General features: G+C 40.4%; 1 non-coding gene across 1 annotated transcript; it reads right to left on the reverse strand.

Moving 5' to 3' along the window:
• Positions 1 to 1,759: 1,759 nt before the first annotated feature.
• Positions 1,760 to 1,866, reverse strand: LOC120283143. Its single transcript, XR_005543144.1, has one exon. It is a non-coding gene; the product is annotated as a small nucleolar RNA R71 (small nucleolar RNA).
• Positions 1,867 to 6,320: the final 4,454 nt, after the last annotated feature.

Genomic DNA, 6,320 nt, shown 5'->3' on the forward strand with positions numbered 1-6,320 from the left:
CATTCTTAATATACAAGCACTTATCAATCGATATTGTTCACACCACTTTGAATCATCTTCACCATAGTTAAATAGCAATTCTTGTGTTTCTAATCACTATTCTCTGTGGATACGACTACCCACTAACCAGGGTATTTTATTACTTTGACAACCAGTGCACTTGCGGTACACACGCGTAAGGGGTGTGTCACAAAACAAATCCACAGAAGATTAGAATCCTAGGTTTCACAAGCCCAAATACCCTCTAGGGTTTAGCTCTCCATGGACCAATATCCAAAATAAACCATCAATGATTGAAAGTATATAAAAGCAATAGAAACAAACCCCTCCTATATCTGAATTGATTGCCTTGATGGAGAGCTTCGACATAGGGTATAATGGTTATTTATAATTAGAAAACAGGTCTATCACATGCCTCCACGCGATCGTGTGAGTCTTCATTAGCTAACGTGAGCTGCAGAAATTCCCAGGGGACTGTGTGCAATTTTCACAAGATCGTATGAACAATGTTTTTGCTACAGTATTGATGTAGTGCTTTGCTGCAAGGACTTGCTGCATGACTTTGCTGCAGTACATTGCTACAGTACTCTTAATAAACACGACCCACACACTCTTCTCTTGAGCCCACATGGTTAAGTACACGTCCACATGGTAAGTTATGAAGATTTTCATCGTTGAATCATCATTGGGAAGCTCTTGCATTATTTGCACAAATAGGGACATGGGAGTGTGACTGCCTTTATGCTCTTCCAACTCACAATTTAGCTTGAATTCTCTTGGAAGTTGGCACACACCTCCATGTACATGTGCTCGTTTTGTGTCTTGATCCTTATGTTCTACAAAAACTCCCAAAATGTGCTTTCATAGCTTATCTTTGCTTCTTTTTCTTCATTCAAAGCATTCACAACCTATTTGCATAAAGGAACACCATATACACTTATGAGACATAAACCATGGTAAAATTAATGCTCAATGCATGTAAAACATATAGAGAAATATGTCTACTCAAGCACTTATCAACTCCGTACTTACACAAACTTTATTATGCCATCGGTACGTACACTTGCATCCCTATTTAGTTTTTGGCGCTGTTACCAGGGAAGTTTAGTGATATTAGGAACACTTGAATATCCATCACTTTAGCCATTTCTTTTCTTTCTTCTTTGTTTTTCTTTAGGTTTTCTTTATTATTTTTAGATTCTTCTTTTCTTTTGTTTGATTTCAGTGTATGCCACTAAAAGGCAAATTGATAAGACTGGAAGAATAAGAGAGCAATGTAGAAAGAGTGATTGAAATCAGATTTAGAACAGCTCTATTGAATGAAATAGGATCTTTAAAAGTGAGTGTTAAGGTAGTGCAGTTTGACACTATGGCAAATTAAGGGAATCGACATAGGACACTTTTAGATTAGGCTCATCCTACTATTTACGGTTCTCAAACAAGTATAGTGCACCCACTAATTATAACAAACAACTTTGACCTTAAGCTTGCATTTGTACAGATGGTTCAGAATTTAGCACAGTTCCAAGGATTACAAGATGAAGATCCTAAGAGTCATATTTGTGGATTCCTTGAAGTATATGACATGCTGAAGATCAACAATGTTTTTTAAGACACCATTAGACACCGTTTGTTCCCATTATTACTGAAAGAAAGAGCTAAACAGTGGCTCCAGGCTCTTCCTAGAGCATCTATCATGACTTGGGAGCAGCTTGTCGAGTCATTCTTGGCCTGTTATTTTGTACTAGTAAGAATGACCAAGTTGCATAAGGAGATTACAGCTTATGTACAAATGGATATTGAATCACTATTTGATGCACGAGAGCGATTCAATGACTTGCTAAGGAAATGCCCAAATCATAACCTACCTGATTGGGTGAAAGTTCAGGTCTTCCATCAAGGCCTCAATTAGAGTACCAGATAGCTCATTGATTCAGCAGCCGGAGGATCACTTAGCAGTAAGGCCCCAGAGAAAGCTAAGTAGTTGATTGAAGAAATAGCCATGAATAATTATGAATGGAATTTGAGAGGCAAATTAGTAGTGAAGCCAGCCGGTATGATTGAAGTTAGTGATGCCATAGCACTAGCAGCTCAGGTGGAAGCTTTGAGCAGAAAGATTGACAATTTATCTACTCAAAAATCCGCTAAAGTCATGGCATGTAACACATGTGGGGCAGGACATTCCTCAATTGATTGTTTCATTGTAGGAGAGACGCACAGACCCACTAAACCAGTAGATTTTGTTGGTAGTGCCTTACGACAATAAGGGAAACCCTACAGTGGCACACATAACCCAGGATAACCGAATCACCCCAATTTCTGTTGTGGTAATCAAGGACAACGTCAAAAGCTCCTGCTAGTATTCCTTTATCACCAACAGAATGGCAAGAGACTCATATTGAAGGAAGTCCTCACTCGTTTTTTTCAAACTTTAGATATTAGGTTTTAGTAGTTAGTCAACCAGTAATAAAGCATAGAAGCATCGATCAAAAACAACAGGCTTCTCTTCAGTATTTGGAGAACCAGGTGGATGACCTCAAGGAAGTTTACCGAGTAACACTGAAGCCAATCCCCATTATCATCTCATGGTAATTACTCTTTAGAGTGGTAAAGAGGTGGGGATGGGTAGTAAAATGATGATGGAGAAGGAAAAGAGACCAGAAATTGAAGTTGTTGAAAGTCTGATAAGGGAAGGAGAGCCTAGTCCAAATATTCAGAAGAGAACACCACTACCAGTGAATGAGTATGTTCCACATCTCCCTTATCCCTCTAGGTTGAAGAATGATCGCACGGACTAATAATTCCACACCTCCATGTTTAAAATGCCAAAGTACGTCAATTTTCTCAAGGACCTACTAACAAACAAAAGGAAATTTGTGGAGGTGTTAACGGTGACATTAAGCAAAGGGAGCTTGCCATTACTTCAGATTTGACTATCAAGGAAGCAGAAAGATCCAGGGAGTTTTACTATTCTTAGTAACATTTGTCAATTGGTTAATGAGAAAGCCCTAGTAGATCTAGGCCCTAATATTAATGTGATGCCTTAAACCATGTTTAGAAGACATGGACATAGCGACCTTAAGCCAACTAGGATAACTTTGCAACTAGCGGACCGCTCCATTAGGCACCCTTAGGGAATCATAAAATCTGTATTGGTTAAGGTTGAAAATATTATTTTCCAAGTAGATTTTGTGGTTCTAGATCTAAATGAAGATTTTGAAGTGCCACTCATTCTTGGTAGGGCATTCCTAGCTACCTCCCAAGCCCTTATTGATGTTAGCAATGGAAGAACGACGCTTAGGGTTGGGGATAAGGAAGTCTTGTTTACTTTATCTGATACAATGAAACATCCTTCTACTTTTCATGATACATGTTATTTTCTTGATAAGACTGATTTTCTTGTTGATGAATGTGTTCAGGAAATCTTACACAAAGAACCTTTCGAGGAGTCATTGGATAACTCTCACATTGAAGAGACCACTCATTTGCTTACAACAACATTGATTAAGGAAAGCACAAGTGAGAAGCATTGTCGAGAGGTCAGTTCCCCAAAGAAAGGCAAGAACAAATCTTTGCCCAAGGAGGTAATCCCTGAATTGGTCTTCTTCATTGGCAAGTTGTCTATTTTCTCCGATCTTGCACTTGGGTATTATCTCAGAGACATTATTTTTGGTCATGAGGAATGCTTTTACTTTGAACCTCCATGAGACACGAGTTTCATGTACGTCAAGCTCATGACATTAAGCAAGAGCTTCTTGGGAGGCAATCCAAGAAAGATATTTTTGTATTTTGTTTATATTGAGTCTTTAGTTGTAGTTTTGTAGTTTTGTTTGAGTTTGTAATAAATTAGTCTGCTTGTCATGAATTTTGTTGTGTTAGTTGAATGCTTGTTATCTTAGACACTCATTTTATGCTTCCCATGTTATATTTGTATTTGAGCTTAAGTGTAGAGAACAAGAAAGCTCTGCTCAAATTTATAGGATTTTTACGGACTATTTACGATAGTAAGCACAGTCGTAAGCCTCAAACAGAGAGCCTTTATGGGCATCTTACGCCCATAAGCCACCCCGCAAAGGGAGTCTAGAGAGTCTTTTGAGTGCACTTATGGCACGTAAGTCCTGGTGACCATAGTTTATAGGTTTATTATGGGTACCTTACACCCATAAGTAAGACCGTAAGGGTTATCCAGAGCACTTTACAGGTATAACTTAAACCCTTATGGGTTGTAACCTCTTTGGAAGACAACCTAGGTAACTTACAGGCGCCTTATGCCCGTAAGATGGATTGTAAGAACATAACAAAGAAGCCTCTTACGGTCATAACCTAGGTTGTAAAGTGACAAGGTCCCCTTGCGTATATCCCGCAAGTGCACGGGTTTGTCGAAGTAATAATCCCGGGTGAACGGGGTCGAATCCACAGGGAGTAGGGAGTAAAGACACTTAATTCGATTCTTAGCTACGTGGAGTATCAACAATGATAGGTGTGATAATGATTCAATTCTTAACAATTAAAAGCAACAAGTAAGAGAGCAAAAGTAAGGGGGAGGTAAGGCAATCGATAAAGATGGGGTACTCGGATGATGCTTCACCTAGGATAATCGCTTCAAGTGCAAGAACTCTCTATTATGCTTCCTAATCAATGCAATGGTGAGTCGTGGAAATCCTTACATACATAGTCCCAAATCTAAGGTCAACTATGCCTAACTCTATTCATGCCCCGGAGGAGAGATTAAATAACCTCTCAACCTCGCACTCGAATAAAGTTGCAATGAGCTCTAGGGATTCCAAGTGATAAATCGCTTCCTAATTATAGACCTAACTCTTTGGTCCAGGCGAAAGGTCCCTAGCCACAATTAAGCCCTAGATACTAAGATCCCCTCAACGCTTCACTCCATTGCACGCGCAACTAGGCCCCAGTGGAGGTTTATCCCTTAGACCATTCACTCTATTATAGCCGTAAAGAACTCAAGGAACGGAGGTAGAATCTATCACGTTGGAGGGGAAAGGGGATGCACCTGTACCTCTCGACTCACCTTCTCAACCCTCTCCAACCTAGCTTTGTCTAACGCTCATGGTGTGTCACTCACTCACAAGGTTACCAACAAGAACTCTCAACCCTAGTGTCACTCTAGGTGAAATGTTCACACAATCAAGCATTCAAGGTTGGAACTCACAATAAACATCAATTTATTGAAAGCATAATAAAGAAGTTTATTGAAACAAATACATCCTAGGGTTCACAATCACCCAAGTACCCACTAGGGGTTTAGCTCTCCATGGAGCTAAGTACAATCAAAGAAATTGAATGTAAAAGCAATAAATCCATAAAGAAACCCCCTCGATGGTCATGTCAATGGTCTTGCAGAGAGTCCTCTACTCGTCGTCCAAGGATTCCCTCGTCCGATATAAGATACGCCTCGATGGAAACTCCCCTACCAACCTTCTTCCTTAGGAATGACGATGTCGGAGCCGTAGAACCTCTCCAAAACATTGGCCAATACCCCTCAAAACCCTAGCCGAAGCCCTCTCTCAAGTTGGGGAAAAGATGGAGAAAAGAATACCAAAATCGGGGCTGAATCGGCTTTAAATAGGGCTGGAATCGGGCAACTCCACGGGCGTGGATGCTACACGCACCCGTGCGGAATTTCCACACGGGCGTGGATAATTTCCACAGGCCCGTGTGGAGACTCTATTTCTCTGATTTCTCGGCCGGCTGTGAACAATTCTGCTACAGTACTTGCTACAGTGTTCTACTGCAGTCTTCGGCCTGAATAACGTCCCAATTCCATACTTTCATCGGGGTAACGCAAACGGGCACACGTTCAAGTCATGAATCACTTGCTTCTTCAATGATATATATGTTGGTGGAGCTCTTGTTCTTATATGCATAAGACGGAATGCTCGAGTGTGACTGCCTTTGTGCCCCTCCAAATGGATGTGCTCACTCGAATGCAAGGAGGTTGGCACACACTCTAGCATCTCACACCTGTCCTATGTCTTCGCGTTTGAACCTGAGCAATATCTCCTCCAAAATAGGTGCATTTTGATCCACATTGGCCTATTTTCTTCATACTCAGCCTCACAACCATACCTGCATAAAAATGACATAAAAACACACATATTAATGTAAAAACCTGAGAAAAGTAATGCTCAACGTAAGGAATGAACACTTCGCATTCATATCGCACAAGCACTTATCAAACTCCCCCACACTTAAGCTTTTGCTTGTCCTCAAGCAAACATTACAACATTCTGTGCATCAATGAAGAAAATATTGAAAGTGCTTGGCCTTAAGTTCACCGAGGTATAGAAAGAAAGTAT

Source organism: Dioscorea cayenensis, chromosome 18 (genome assembly GCF_009730915.1).
Source record: "Dioscorea cayenensis subsp. rotundata cultivar TDr96_F1 chromosome 18, TDr96_F1_v2_PseudoChromosome.rev07_lg8_w22 25.fasta, whole genome shotgun sequence".
NCBI classification, from domain to species: domain Eukaryota; kingdom Viridiplantae; phylum Streptophyta; class Magnoliopsida; order Dioscoreales; family Dioscoreaceae; genus Dioscorea; species Dioscorea cayenensis.